The sequence below is a fragment of the Trichosurus vulpecula genome, chromosome 4 (genome assembly GCF_011100635.1).
Source record: "Trichosurus vulpecula isolate mTriVul1 chromosome 4, mTriVul1.pri, whole genome shotgun sequence".
NCBI lineage: Eukaryota > Metazoa > Chordata > Mammalia > Diprotodontia > Phalangeridae > Trichosurus > Trichosurus vulpecula.
The window spans coordinates 151,362,653-151,379,092 of NC_050576.1; the positions used below are offsets into that span (position 1 = coordinate 151,362,653).

At 38.9% G+C, this 16,440-nt stretch overlaps 1 protein-coding gene across 1 annotated transcript in view; it reads right to left on the reverse strand.

Annotated features, from left to right (window-relative positions):
• Positions 1-16,440, reverse strand: part of DISC1 (DISC1 scaffold protein) — a 445,546-nt gene that overhangs the window by 34,565 nt on the left and 394,541 nt on the right. The window lies entirely within an intron of this gene.

Below are 16,440 nucleotides of genomic sequence, written 5' to 3' on the forward strand. Positions count from 1 at the left end.
AGGTAAAGAAAAATGGCTTGCACTCAATAATTATTTATTCAGAAAAGTTGAACATTATTGTTCAGGAGACAAAAAAATAGTTTTTACCAGCATTGATTATTTTTAAGTATTTCTATTCAGAAAACTAGGACAGAAGCATCTTTAAAAGGTATATTTCATGACAAAAAGTCTTATAAAAGGTAAACAAGAATGAATAACTCAAAAGGGCTAAGTGTTCTGAAAGGGAAAGATTATTGTCCCTTTGAAGTCCATTAACTCTAAATGTATTGAGGAAACCAGCTATGGTTTGAGTGTTCAAGAAACAAATAAAATAGTGAGGGATACCACAGAAAAGATGAAAGGAGAAACTAACTCTGTCTTGGACAGGGGACAACTGGAGAAGATTATTCAAGCTTGGATGTGGAAGTGGTAATGAAAGGAACAGGGATCTAACAAATATCAATCTTTTTTCTATGCAAAACAAGGGAGGATTTAAAATAATCATTTCAGAACATTTCCACAAATGGGGCAGCTAGGTGTCACAGTGAGCAGAATACCAGCCCTGAAGTCAGGAGGACCTAAGTTCAAATCTGACCTCAGACACTTGACATAGTTACTAGCTGTGTGACCTTGGGCAAGTCACTTAACTCCAATTGCCCTGCTTTCTCCCCTCCAAAAAAAAGAGCATTTCCACAAATAAAAGTCAAGCTTACTGGTCTTGAATTAAACCACTAATCTTTTAAAGCAAAAAAAAAAAATAAATAATACTTGACATATATATCGCATTTTGAAGTTTTCAAAGAGCTTTACATAAATTATATGTATGCAAAGTGCTTTACATATTTTTACATATATTACATTTGAGTCTCACAATCACGCTGTGATAGAGGTAGCACAAGTACTATTATTCCCATTTCACAGATAAGGAAACTGAAGCTTCGCTGCTGAAAATCTCTCAGCTAATGTATCAGATTCAGAATTTGACACCATTCTCCCCATTGTAGTATGAGCTACAAACTGAAATGTAAGACATAAACATTTTAGATGCCCTGAAGCTTTAATAGCTGGAATGGGCACTACTTTCTAAAAGCAGATCGTCCTCAGCTAGGACTTAGGCAGCAGCCAGATTTCTAACTCTTGAAACTCAGTCTCCATTCTACTAACAGCTATCCAAAATTCTGACTCTATCTGCTAAACCCAGTTCTCCTAAAACCCTAGTTTTCCAAACTCTTTATTTCTCTATGTTTAATCTTTCCTAGGCCTGAATGCTCTGTATCTTCTTAAGTGATGCAATATGGGAGACGGAGTCAAGATGTCAGACTAAAAGCAGGGACTCACCTGAACTCTCCTCCAAAACCCCTCCAAATACCTTTATATAGCGACTCTAAACAAATTTTAGAGAGGCAAAACCCACAAAAAGATAGAAAGAAACAATTTTCTAGCCCAAGAAAAGTTGGACCAGGGTGAGAGTGGAACACAGTCCACAACCAGCACAGCCACAGCCCCAGCAAACCGAGAGCAGGCCTTGGCTCCCAAGCCGCAGCAGCAGCTGCTTCTAGAGCTCTCAGGCCACAGACACTAAGGGCATCAAACAATTTGTCAGAAGGAGATTACAGGAGTCTCTTTCCTGGAACTGGGGTCAGGACTTTGCCTTATGCTTTGCCCATATTTGGATCCCAGTCACAGTCCTGAGTGACAGTCCCAGGATGAGGAAGAGCACTAGCATACCAGAGCTGATAGCCACAGTAGATCAGGCCCCTCCTCAGAGTTCCAGGGCAGAAAAGAGTGTCTGTGGTTGCTCATAGACCAGAGAACAGGCTAGGAGAGTAGTAAACAACTTTCCTTAGGTCATACCCCCTTGGAAAAACTGAAAACTTACAGGTCCCTAGAAACAGCTGCATAAAATCCCTGAAACTTGAGAGAGTGTGCCCTTTACCCTGGAAGCAGAACCCTACTTCTTTAGCAAAGGGAAGAAGAGAGAGAAGGAGAGAGAGAGAGAGAGAGAGAGAGAGAGAGAGAGAGAGAGAGAGAGAGAGAGAGAGAGAGAGAGAGAGAGTAAGTGAAGTAATAGGCTGGGGAAATGAGCAAAAAAACAGAAAAATATTCTAACCATGGAAAGTTACTGTGGTGACAAGGAAGATCAAAAAACACACTCAGAAGAAGATAACAAAGTCAAAGCTCCTACATCCAAAGCCTCCAAGAAAACTATGAATTGGTCTCAGGCCTTGGAATAGCTCAAAAAGGATCTTGAAAATCAAGTAAGAGAGGAAGAAGAAAAATTGGAAAGAGAAATTAGAGTGATGTAAGAAAATCATGAAAAAAAGAGTGAACAGCTTGGTAAAGAAGATGCAAAAACATACTGAAAAAATAACACCTCGAAAAAGAGAATAAGCAAAATGGTAAAAGAGGTTCAAAAAGTCAATGAGAAGAAGAATGCCTTAAAAAGAAGAATGGAAGAATAGGCACAAAAATTCACTGAAGAAAAAAATCTCCTTAAAAAGTAGAATTGGCTGAATAGAAAAGGAGGCACAAAAACTCACTGAAGAAAATAATTCCTTAAAAATTAGAATTGAGCAAGTAGAAGATAATGACTCTATGAGACATCAAGAAACAATAAAACAAGACCAAAAGAATGCAAAAATAGAAAACAATGTGAAATATCTCATTGGAAAAAACAACTGACCTGGAAAATGAACCCAGAAGAAATAATTTTAAAATTATTGGACTATCTGAAATCCATGATCAAAAAATAGCATAGAAATCATCTTCCCAGAAATTATCAAGCAAAACTGCCCTCATATTACAGAAGCAGACGGTAAAATAGAAATTGAAAGAATCCACCAATCATCTCCTGAAAGAGATCTCAAAATGAAAATTCCCAGGAATATTATAGCCAAATTCCAGAGCTCTCAGGTCAAGGAGAAAATATTGCAAGTAGCCGGAAAGAAATAATTCAAGTATCATGGAGTCACAGTCAGGATAACACAAGATTTAGCACCTTCTACATTAAAGGATCAGAGGGTTTGGAATATGATATTCCAGAGGGCAAAGGAATTAGGATTACAACCAAGAATCACCTGCCCAGAAAAACTGAATATAATCCTTCAGGGGGAAAAATGGATATTCAATGAATAAAATAGAGGACTTTCAAGCATTCTTGGTGAAAAGACCAGAACTGAATAGAAAATTTGACTTTCAAAAGAAGGCTCAAGAGAAGCATAAAAAGGTAAGGAAAGAGAAATCTTAAGGGATTTAATAAGGGTAAACTGTTTACATCCCTACATGGGAAGATAATGCCTGCAATTCCTAAGAACTGTCTCATTACCAGGGCAGATAGAAGGAGTATAGACAGAGGATGCAGGTATGAGTTGAATATGCAGGGATGATATGTAAAAAATAAAATTAAGGGGTGAGAGAGGAATATACTTGGAGAAAAGGAAAGGGAGAGGTAGAATGGGGTAAATTATCTCACATAAAAGAGGCAAGAAGAAGCTTTTACAGTGGAGGGGGAGATGCGGAAGGTGAGAGGGAGGGAGTGAACCTTATTCTTATCATAATTGACTCAAAGAAGGATTAACATACACACTCAATTGGGTATAGAAATCTATCTTACCCTACAGAAAAGTAGCGGGGAAGGGGATAAGAAAAGGGGAGGGGTGATAGATGGGAGAGCAGATTGAGGGAGGGGTAGTCAGAAGAAAAACACTTTTGAGGAGGGACGAAGTGAAAGAAGAGAGAGAATAAAATAAATGGGAGAGGGGATAGGATGAAGGGAAATACAGTTAGCAATAGTAACTGTGAAAAAAATTTTGAAGCCAGCTTCTCTCATAAAAGCTTCATTTCTCAAACATATAGAGAACTGAGTCAAATTTGTAAAAATAAGAGCCATTCCTCAACTGATAAATGATCAAGAGATATGAACAGTTTTCAGATGAAGTAATCAAAGTTATCTATAACCATATGAAAAATGCTCTAATTCACTATTGATTGGAGAAATTCAAATTAAAATAATTTTGAGGTACTACCTCATACCTATTAAATTGCCTAATAGGACAGAAAAGGAAAAGGACAAATGTTAGAGGGGGAGTGGAAAAAATGAGACATAAATGCACTGTTAGTGGAGCTATGAACTAGTTCAATCATTCTGTGGAGCAATTTGGAACTCTGCATAAAGGGCTATAAAACCATGCATACCCTTTGACCTAGCAATACCACTTCTGGGTCTGTATCCCAAAAGAGATTTTAAAAAAAGAAAAGGACCAATATATATGAAAATATTTACAGCAGCTCTTTTCTGGGGGTAAAGTATTGAATATTGAGGGAATGCCCATCAATTGGGGAGTGACTAAACAAATTGTGGTTGTGATTATGATGGAATACTCTTGTGCTATAAGAAATGATTAACAGGACGCTCTCAGAAAAACATGGAAAGAATTACATGAGCCAAAACAAAGTGAAATGTACTGTGTATGAAGTAATAGCAATATTGTAAGATGATCAGCTGTGGATGACTTAGCTATTCTCAGCAATACAATGATCCAAGACAGCTCTGAAGAATTTATGATGAAAAATTATATCCGTCCCCAGAGAACTAATTGTGTCTGAATACAGATTGACGCATACTTTTTTACTTTCCTTATTTTTCCTGAGGTTTTTTTGGGTTGGGCTTTTTTTTTTTGGTTTATGTTTTCTTTTACAACATGACTATTATGCAAATGTTTTACACAACTACACATGTATAACCTGTATTGAACTGCTTGCCTTCTCAATGGGGGGAGGTGAAGGAGGAAGGGAGGGAATTTGGAACTCAGAGTTTTAGAAAACAAACGTAAAAATTGTTTTTACATGTAACTGGGGAAAATAAAATATCAAATAAAAGAAAAAATATCAATGCTTTTTAAAAAGAGAGATGCAATATGGCATAATGGAGAGAGTAAGGGAGGTGGAGTCAGTATAACTTGGTTTCAAATCCTGAATCTGAATCTGTCTTGTTGTACTTTTCCTCATTTTTGTGTATTTATTTTGTTAAACATTTCCCAATTACATTTTAATCTGGTTTAGACCACACTTGGAGTGTTGCATGACAAATATTTGACCCCTCTGATATTAGATCTTCACCCAATGATATGAGAGCCAGTTACTTAAAAAGACAGAAGGGCTTCCAATTCTTAGTCATCTGACACTTTCATACTCTATGGGGTGAGGTCTTTTAAAATATCTCATTGATTTTCCTATATTCGCTCATTTCCTATTTCTGAGGCCCTTGAAGGTGAATAAAAAAAGTTTGCTGGTTTCACTCATTTGTGACTATGGATGAAATTCAGTGGGGGAATCAATAAGAATTGGATGTGAAAGGGCAAATTCTTTTGAATTTTTTTTCAAGACCAACATTACAGCCAATTAAAACAAGTCTAAGGTACCACTGCATGCCTATCAGATTGGCTAATATGACAGAAAAGTAAAATGATAAATGTTGGAGGGGATGTATTAAAATTAGGATACTAATGCGTTGTTGGTAGGATTGTAAAGTAATCCAACCATTTTGGAGAGCAATTTGGAACTATGCTATAAATCTGTGTATACCCTTTGACCCAGTAATACCACTACTAGGTCTGAATACAGCCTGAAGTATTTTCTCTTTCTCTCTCTCTCTCTCTCTCTCTCTCTCTCTCTCTCTCTCTCTCTCTCTCTCTATCTCTCTCTCTCTCTCTCCCCCTCCCTCGCTCTGTCCCTCCCTCCTTCTCTCTGTCTCTCTGTCTGTCTCTGCTTCTCATGGTTCAAGTTTTCTTCTTCCACAAAATGACTAATATGGAAATATGTTCTCCATGATTGCACATGATGTGCACATCGCACAACAGATTGCTTACTGTCTCCAGGAGTGGGGAGGAAAGGGAGGGAGGGAGGGAGAGAAGTTGGAACTCAATATTAAAAGAAAGAACATTAAAAATTACTTTATGTGTAATTTAGTAAAAAATAATATATTATTTTTAAAAAGCTAACATTGCAGAGGAACCAATGAGGTTTGTTGTTGACAAGAAATTTAAACAAACCCCAGCAATTTTGTTGCTGTTGAGTAAGCAAAATAAAGGCAAAAGTTTAGAACAAAAGATCTAAGATAGTGGCTAATGGCCCCACCAGTTTCCCCTTTCTCTTTTGTTTCTGGCTGTATTAATTTATGGGGTTACTGAGAGTTCTATGGTGTGGGATCAGGGCATGTAACCTTAGCCCTACCTAATTCCTTTGTTGCTTTGTTAGGTAGAGTCCCCAGAATGATTTTGGGAGTCTCAGAATGACAACAAGAGATTTGACAGGAGCTAAAAAAAAGTTTAATGTCCAGGTAAGACTGATAGCTAGGGCTACCAGTTTCAAGTAGTAGTGGGAGAAAAGAAGAAAAAGAAACTTTAAAAAAATCCTCTCCTGAGGGTGTCTGCTGGAATTACTAGGTGCCTAACTGGCAATGACTGGCATAACCCCTCAGCCAGGGGTGGGGAACCTGCCACCTCAAGGCCCTCAAGCACAGCCCTTTGACTGAACCCAAACTTCACAGAACAAATCCCCTTAATAAAAGGATTTATTCTGTAAAATTTGGACCCAGTCAAAAGGCCATGCCCAAGGACCTAGAAGGCCACTTGTGCCCTCAAAGCCATAGGTTCCTCACGCCTGCAGGTTATATCTTGAGATCAGGAAGACTAGAAGAGTTTATACCTCCCCCTTTTAAGGAACATCTTGACCAGTAGCTATACCCTCCAACAGTAGGTCACAGAGAACCACAGGTGATGGTGTGAGGAAGCTGAGCGCCAGCATGTGTCAGCAGAGAAAAGTTGGGCAAACACCTTAGTTAGAGACCAGCAAAGATGCTGAGCAGCCATCATGTGACATCTAGCAGTCTGCATGCCTATGAGGGAGCAGAAACATGTTGCCAGGAGGGGAATAGCAGAGAGGACATCTAACAACTTTGTGGCATCAGAGGTATGAGTTTTCTGGGTCACATCTTTTCCTTGGCCACATATGACCTTTTGTGCTTGCTTTTGCAGGGATGTTCCCTTGACATGCTCCCTATGTTTAGGTACCTTTTGAATGTATTCCCTGGACATGTGTGCTCCCATATGGATGCCACTCTATATATGATACCTGGTAGCAATCATTCTCTGTCTGTGGATAACTGCTCCACCACTGATATGTGGTAATTTGTGGGATAGCACAGAAACAATGTCTGATTTTGTATTCTTGGGCTCAAAGATCACTGTAGACAGTGACTGCAGCCATGAAATTAAGATACTTGCTCCTAGGGAGGAAAGCTATGGAAAATCTGGACAGCATACTAAAAAGCAGGGACATCACCTTGCCTACAAAGGTCCATGTAGTTAAGGCTGTGGTTTTCCCAGTAGCAATGTATGGCTGTGAGAGTTGAACTATAAGGAAAGCTAAGAGCTGCAGAATCGTGATGCTAGAGAAGACTTCTTAGAGTCCCTTGGACAGCAAGGAGATCAAATCAGTCAATACTTAAAGAAATTAGTTCAGATTACACATTGGAAGGACAGATATTAAAGCTAAAGCTTAAATACTTTGGCCACAGAATGAGAAGGTAGGACTCACTGGGAAAGATTTTAATGCTGGGAAAGATTGAAAACAAAAGGAAAAGGAGGCAGCAGATGGATAGATAGTGTAATGGAAGCAACAAATAGGAGTTTGGACAGACTTCAGGAGATAGTGGAGGACAGAAGGGCCTGGCATACTATGGTCCACATGGTCACAAATTGTTGAACATGACTGAACAACAACACCATCCATGGGCATGGGGATATTTCCTTGTTACTTAATTTAATAACATTGTTTGATTAAATGTCTTTTGCTTTGGACTAATGTGTCTTTTATGGTTGGCTTAGCTAAAAAATGACATTGGTAGGGGTTTATAAATTATGATTTTGAGTAAGTACTGTCCTAAAGAAGGGCTCGGAGCTCGGGTCACTTTCTAGAGGTCCATGTGTGGGCATGGAGGAGGAGGGAAGCAAATGCTCCAAAATTATCTTGATTATAGTACATCTTCCTTCCCAGGGTTGTTACATTTTTAAAGTATTACAAATACCATATTTATCTTCAGGCATGCCTCATTCAGAATTCATACATTTAGCCTCCACTTTATATTGCTTTCCTTTCTTTCTTTTCATGTTCTTTCAATAGACTCTTCCCCATTTCATGGCATCCTTCAAAAATAAGAATTGGAATCCCTTCAAAATTAAGCTGAAAAGAGAACTGTGACACCATGCTTATTTTTATACAGAAAGGAACAGTTAGTATGCATATATATATAATATATATATATATGTATATATATATATTATATATATATATGCATTTTAAAGGTAGATGCCTACATACATCCATACATGCTTTCCTTTTCCAATGGCATACCTTTCTTCTGGTTGGCTTGCAAGACAGTTATATTTACAAAGTTTTATTGATAGTTGTATGTTCCTAGAGTCAGAACTGAAGGGGCCCTGAGATAAAACAAGCATTAATTAAGCAGCTGCTATGTATAAGGCACTGTGCTATGTATTTCAAAAATGTCTTATGATCTCACGTGATCCTCACAACAACCCTGGGAGGGAGATGCTATTATTATGCCCATTTTACAGATGAGGAAACTGAGGCAGGCAAAGGCTTTTAGTTTGGTTTGTTTTTTAAGTGACTTGCCCAGAATCACACAGTTAGTCAGGCTGTGAGGCAGAATTTGAACTCAGGTCGTCCTGACTACAGGTCCAACACTCTACTACGTCATCTAGGTGCCTCATTTTATGAATGAACTGAGACCCAGACAAATTAACTGACTTCTTCAAGGTCATAAAAGTAGTAAGTAAGAGACAGAGAATTAGAACTCAGGCCCCCTGACTCCATTTCCAGTGTTCTCTCCACTGTGACATTTCCATACTGGCCCTCCACACCAGTGCAATTCAGTAGCGCCAAATCAGCTAGGCAATCTTTCAAATATAATTTGCCTAACTCAGCTCATGATCAAAACCTGTGGACTTGGACATTCAGCCAGAGATTTTTCAGCTGTGCTGAATTAAAGCTGATGTCAAATTTCTCTCCCGCCTGCCAAAAGTCAGACAGAGTGATTTAAACAGAAAATGGGATTTCCTTTGTTGGACAGCCTTTTCCCATTAGAATCCTTTTCAAAAAACATTTATCTGTAAAAGTTTATCCTCAGACCAACGTGTACACATACACAGTCCATTGCCAGCCTGAACAAGTGCCTAAACCACATAGACTGTGGTGAATCAACGTGGTTCCTCATCATATTAGTAGTGTAACGAGAGATAGATCACCTGGTCAGAGTTCTCCTAACAAGGGCTATGTTCTTGCCTATGATTTCTGCTAAGGAAGGCCATGTTCTTCCTAGTTCGGTAAATATCAGGATTTAAAATTTAAAAACCACAAGGATAAAAGGGAAGGATAAAGAGAAGGGGGGAAAATGCAATTTATTGTGTTAAAAATAATTGTTTTGAGAAGTAGGTGATACTTGGTAGATGTTGGTGTTTCCCATGCGCATGTCTACAATAAGAACATTATAGATTTATGATTCTTCTCCTGATTAGGAAATGAATTGGGATTGATTATCTGTGTTAAATGACCAATTTGATAAGATGTGATAAAGTAGAACGTGAGCTCCTTGAGAGCAGGGCACATAGCAGGCAAGCTTGTGGAATAATTAGCTGCTATACCTTTTACTCATCTATGAAAAGTTTACATGCCTAAAGGATCACATAAACCTTCATAAAACTTATTGAAACATGGGGTATTCACATGCTATATCACAGGGATTAATAGAAATTTCAGGAAGTCTACAAATTCAGATGAGGAAAAAATACTCCTTTATTTTCACTAAAATCTGATGACATTTAGCATTTCCTTCAGTTATTTAAAAGTATTATTCTGGGAAGGGGTCCACAGGCTTCACTGGATTGCAAAAGCAGTCTATGACACCAAAAAAAAAAAGGTTAACAACTTGTGAGTAGCAGAAATTAAATAATTTGAGTGTTGTACCTAGATGAGAATGGTTCAAGAATATCCTAATAACTTCAACACAGAAAAAGAAAACATCTCTGGAACACCAGCTCTGAAGAGACAGACCAAGTACATGAGGTAAGGCTTTCCAGTCTGACTACAAAGTATTGCTTTGCTAATTTTAATCCTAATCAGACAAAATCAACAGATATTTATTCCTGGTTCTATTATAAGGAAGGCTCCTCTAATATCTCAAAGATTTGTGATTTTATCACTGTGGATGCTCATTGCACCCAAGACCTTTCCATGCCTTACAATAGGTAAGGGCAAAGGGATGATCATATTCTATAGTATCAAACTGGCCTTACACTCACCCTTATCATGACTCATCCCAAATTTTATTTTCTTTAGTCATATGTTAGTTGTGTAGAAAACTTTACACAATAGGAAATGGCTGCCAGTTACCCATGAGGGCTTTCAACTGCACTCACACACATGGATATTAGCACTATGAGTACTCTTTTCAATATGACAGATAACACACACACACACACACACACACACACACACACACAAATACAAAGATTTCACTTGAGGCTTAGGATTTTCTGTTCCATTTTTAAGTCTCCTGGCCTTTATTGTAGTTTGAAGTAAACCAGATGTAATTACCTCCAACCATATGCTTCCCTGATGCATAAAAGTAATTTTTTAAACATCAACATGGAAACAAAATCCAGCCTTGGGTTTGGTTTTTTTAAAATAATTGCTGTGTGGTATAATTTTAGAAGCATATTGTTAAGAAATAAGATGATCCATCCAGCACATTAAGTGCATTCTATGGATGCTCCTGCGATTTTTCCCCCTAGTCCTTCATACTGTCTAGAAAACACTTAGCTCAGACAAATGACCATCTGCACTAAATAAAATATCTTTACCAACCTGTTTAGAATGTATTTCAGAATAAATGTTAGACATCTCGCAATAGACTCTATCACATCTGTGTAAATCCAATAGGTGCATAGAAATGTACAAATCAAGGCTATAAAGGGCTGATCTTCACTCTCTCTCTAGTATAGATATAAGTTCTAGACTTGCCTCATTGGAAGGAAGACTCACAGTGAAGATGTATTTGTTCTGGACTCCCACCGTTGAAGAGATTGTGAATCTGCTAAAGTTTTGAGGTATCTGTAGTATGTAACATGTAAACTAACTACATGGGTATTTCATTTGTGCATAATTTCTTAGGTAAAAAAGCAAGAAAAAATCTGAATCATTTTGGCTTCCTTCGGCCATTGTGAACACTGAATTATCTTTCAGTCCTTGCATGGTACTGGAAAGTTGTTTTCTTCTTACAGGGGACGAAACTAAAGATAGTGGTCCAAAATTGGGGAAAGATGAATTTAAAAAGAACTTCTTACTGAGGTATGAATGCAGTTTGGTCAGGGGATTCTAATCTCTTTGGACAATCACCATTTTAATGGAAATCACTGTCTGGTGGGGAAACATCTGGAAGCCCAAACTGTAGTGTAGGAGTACAATGGGCTTCAGATTCATTTGACAATCTTGTGTGGATACTGTCAGTCACAGACATAGATTCCTTTCTCTTTAGTATATTTTGCTTTCATTGCCAAGGGTGAACCAAGCAGAGAGATTTCTCAGCCTGATGTTGTCAGAGGGGGGAAAGCTGTAAAGCAGACACCCCAATCCACAGTGTGGCCAACAGTCAAATGTTCTGGTTATTTAATACAAGAAATCAGATCTTTCAAGGGACAAAGTAATAATAATGTTGCAGCCTTTAATTACAGCACTGAGAGCAGGGGAGGAGTATTTCAGTTATGAGGAGAGGTGTTGTATTTCAGAGGAGATGCCATCCAAATGACCCCTTTCTAAGAAATAGCTTCCACCCTGATGAAAGGGAAACTGTGAAAACAGAATCAAACACTGACCTTCAATGATGCTCAGCTCTGGCATTTAAGACTGAAATATAATTTGTGTCTCCAAATGGTTTTCAAAAGAGTAAATATGAGATTTAAGGAAAATAGTGCACTTTGTTCTTTTGAAAAGACATGTTCTAGTTTACTCACAGTCCAGTAGACCCTGTGTTGGATAGCAATATTTACTACTTGGATCACACATCCTTCTGAGCTAAGGTAACATGTCTTTGAGGGCCAGGAGAGAGACCATAGGTATTCCTGAAAATGTGGAGCTGACTTCTTTAATTAATGACTGGCAGTCACAACCACAATCAATTTTTTTTTGGGGGGAAGGGCAATTGGAGTTAAGTGACTTGCCCAAGGTCACATGGCTAGTAAGTGTGTCAAGTGTCTGAGGCCATATTTGAATTCAGGTCTTCCTGACTCCAGGGCTGGAGCTCTACTCACCGCGCCACCTAGCTTCTCCCAACCACAATCAGTTTTGAGAACCAGATGAGGCAGTTCAATATCTCAGACGATGTTAGACGCTCCAAAAAAAAAAAATAAGACATTTGTGACATGGAGACAGCTAAAATTATTGACTTACTGAAAGGACAAGATGGTGTAACAACAACGCTGCTTGCCACTAGTGTAGCTGTGTAGGACCAATAACACCAGCACACAGGAGAGCTGCTAGCACAGTTTCTTTGATCTGCTTTTCTAAGGAAAGCAACGTTAAGGGGTTAACAATCTCACTTTAATCAAACATACATATATCATTCACTTAGTTTAGGGGGAAAAGCCAGTATCCTGAACTTCAGAGCAAATACAAACAGAAACTACAAACAGATCAACAGACAGGCTTTGTCTAAACAAGGCATCGCATACATAGTTACCAAAAAGAGAAGTACCAACATCTGGGTTTTCAAAACCAGGGGACTCCAAAAGCTACCCAGAGTCTCCTCTGGTCAAATCACATAACACTCTTCCAGTGAGTGAGAGCCCCAAAGCAAAATGCTAACCTCTAAGTATATATAACCTTTTTTAGGGCCCCCAGAGGCTTCACAGGTAATCAGCAAAAGGGTGTGGTCCTGGGGCTTTGCACCTAGCAAGACTAAATCAAAGGCACTTGATTACTTTAGCATTCTAAAAGAGAAAACAGTAAAAAAAAAAAAAGGCCCACCTTAATTACCATTACAGATGACCCATTAGGGCATGAGCAGCTAAGAGCATTCAGGAGACTATTTGAACCACCACCCACCCCATAGGAATAACATTATGTAGCATCTGCAATGAAGGAAAAAGAAAGGCCGCTAGTCATTAATTTGCTACCACCAGAAGCTCTAATACTATAGAGTTGGGGGTGGCTGGGGGTGGAGCGGGCTAAAAGAGAATGGCCAATGAGAAAGATGGAAGAGTCAAGAGCAGATGGAAGAGAATACGTGAAATTCTTTACCAAAAAGAAATGAGGACTAATAAAAAACCTCCCAGAGCATGGAAATCCAACTAAAGTCTAATGCCTGCTTATAGTTTAAGTAGGCAAAATGATCTAATGATCAGCTAGAAGAGAAGTGTCAGTCCTTGGCTTTCTGAGACTTGGCCTCAGATCCTTTGAAATTCCTTGACTTTGGATTAATTAACAGAGTGGATATAATATAGAGTGTTGGTTGTTAGTTTATACCCAGGCCAAAATGAATCTATCTCAGCTATCCCTGAGAAGTGGACCTTAGTCCCCATAGTTCCATAGTCACTGTCTTGAATAGAGAGCTGGACCTAGAGTCAGGACAACTTCATCCTCAGACACTTACTAACTTTGTGACTTTGGGCAAGTCACTTAACCTCTGTCTGTCTCAGCTTCCTCACCTGTAAAAGGAGGCCAATAATAGCACCTACCTCCTAGGGTTGTTGTGAGAATAAAATGAGACAACATTTATAACATGCTTTGCCAACCTTAAAGCACTTTTATAAATAATAGCTATTATTGTCATCATTAAATTAATGTGTTTCTAAGCCTTTTCCTTTTCTCCCAGATGAAAATGATCTCTCCCTTTCTCAAAATTTACTGTGTTTTGTCTAGACCTTTCCTTTGCCCCACCATCACATTCTAACATTATATTTTCAAATATGTCTTATCTTCCCCCTTCTTCCCTTGCCCATTAAATTGTAAACTTCTGGCAGAAGACTTTGACTTCTCCTAAGTGAATGTATCATGGCAGGGTGGGAGGCACCATTGTACCAATAGAAAGATCAGTGGGTTTGGGGTCAGAGGAACTAGGTTCATATTTGGACTCTGCCAACTAAAAATACCTGTGTGACCTTGGGCCATCATTCTCCCTAGGACCTACTTTTCTCCTCTGTATTATGAGGAAGGTAGACTTTTTTCTCTGAGCTCTAAATTTATGGTCCTATATCGTTTCCCATATTTGTATCCAACACAGTGCCAGGCTTGGAAAAGATCCTTAATAATAAATGTTTGTTGAACTAAACTGGGTTCATATATGATATTTATGACTATGCTGTCTCCCCTGATAGAATATAAGTTCTTGGGAAGCTTCCCCTGTGCCCTATTTCTTACCCAATCCATGGCTACCCTGTCACTGATTACTGAAATTGGTCCATAGATTCTGGCCAGCCAAAATTTCTTTCAGTGGTAAAAGTAGTCACTAAGAATTTCCTCCTTTCCCTGCCCTGTCCACTTTCATCAGAAATGTTTAACTATTTTTAAACTACAGAAATGCCACAGTTATTCACGGTGCTACATGGTTTAAGAACCATAAAAGTGGTTCCAGGCTCCTGAAAGAGGCATGCCTGCAGATCAGAGGAGTTCACTTCCTTCCCTTATTCCAGGCAAAGGAAACAGCAGCAAATGATTACCATGACTTTAGTACAGGAACAGAGAGGCTAACTAAACATTCCCCACCTAGGGTATGCCCGTCGGGGTTACATGTATGGTGCAGCCCTTCTGTCTTCTCTTTTTCTTTCTAAAGATAGGAGACAGGAAAAAAAAATGAACCAATCCATAGGTAAGTAGGAATTTACCCTGTGGTTAAACTCCAAAATGTAAATATTTGAGTTAGGAGGAATGACAAGAAATGATTTGGCCCAGTCTCTCCATTTTCTAGATGAGGTGCCCAAGGCCCAGAAAAATTTCCCCAAAGCCACATACCTGGAATTGTCCCCATATATGGAATTCACTCCCACTTCATTTCTGCATCTTCACATCTCTGTTTTCTAACTCTATTATTGCTATACCTTCAACATGAAACCTCTTTTTTTTAATCCTTCAAGCTTCTTGTGCAGTTATCTTGTATTCGTTCTTGAGTCATCCTGTATATTTTTTGTATGTGCTTACTTTATACACATGCTGTCTCCTCTGATAGAACAGAAACTCCTTTAGTTCAGGGACTGTTTAATATTTATTTTGTTTTCATATTCCAGTGCCTGGCATAATGTCAGTGTTTAATAAATGCTTAATGACTGATTGATTGATGGCTAGTAAGTGAAGTGAGGACTAGAACCTGGGTCTGCATCTGTCAGGATGAGAAAAGAAGAAGCATTTTGTGGTTTGGAAGCCTTGTCTCTGAGATGAGAGACATTGTTCTTTTGATGACTTCAGGCATTCATACTGAGGGAAATAAGCAAACTGTAGCCACTGCGGCCTCTCCCTCCCTCTCTCTACCCCACCCCCCAAAAAAACCAACAAACTCAAAACAAAACAAACTTGGGTAGTCAAGGATCAATTCAAATAAAACCTAGTTGTTTATGGATGACTTGCTTTTAATTTATTTAATAATTCAGTCACACAGAGGATTTCCTTCACAAGACCGGGTTCTCTAATATTGTGCTCCAGTGACCACTCCTGTCTCTTCCCAGGGTGCCTTCTGGTCTAGGTGAGAAGCTCTCTTTGCTAGGCATTCCTGGCTATGAGCGATGTGGGAGTGGGGCAGGGCTGGGAAGGACGGAAAGACTGAAGAATGAATGTCACTGTCCCTGAAGCACAATGTGAATTGAGTTCATTATGTAACCAAAGCAAAGGCAAGGCAGGCAGGAGACAGGAAAGACAGAATTAAGTAGATATTGTGACCAGAAGGACCACAAATACAAAGGAGAGGCTTTACAGCAGGGAAACTTGGCTTTCTAATTTCCTCAGCTTCATCCTGGCCCCATGCAATATCTGCAAGGGCTATAAACCTGAGCCAACAGTATCTGATTGTTTCCACAGCCCTTTGAGATACTTGGAGGAAAGGTGCAATGAAAGTATAAAAGATATCTATCCCCTGTGAGGGAGGGAATGGAAGGTCTGCCCAAGCACAGAGGCAGTAAAGCTCACTCTACAGCCCAGCCCAAGCTCTTCTGCCATACCATTCAGTAGCTAGCTTACTTGGCCTTGGTATACCGAACTGTAAAATGAGAGAAAGGTACTAAACAACCACACAAAGACATTAAGAGAAATACATTTTTTAAAGAAAACAAAGCAATAAAACAGAAAGTCATGTTAAAATCCTCACTAGCCATTACAAAGTGGGATCATAGATTGTTCAAG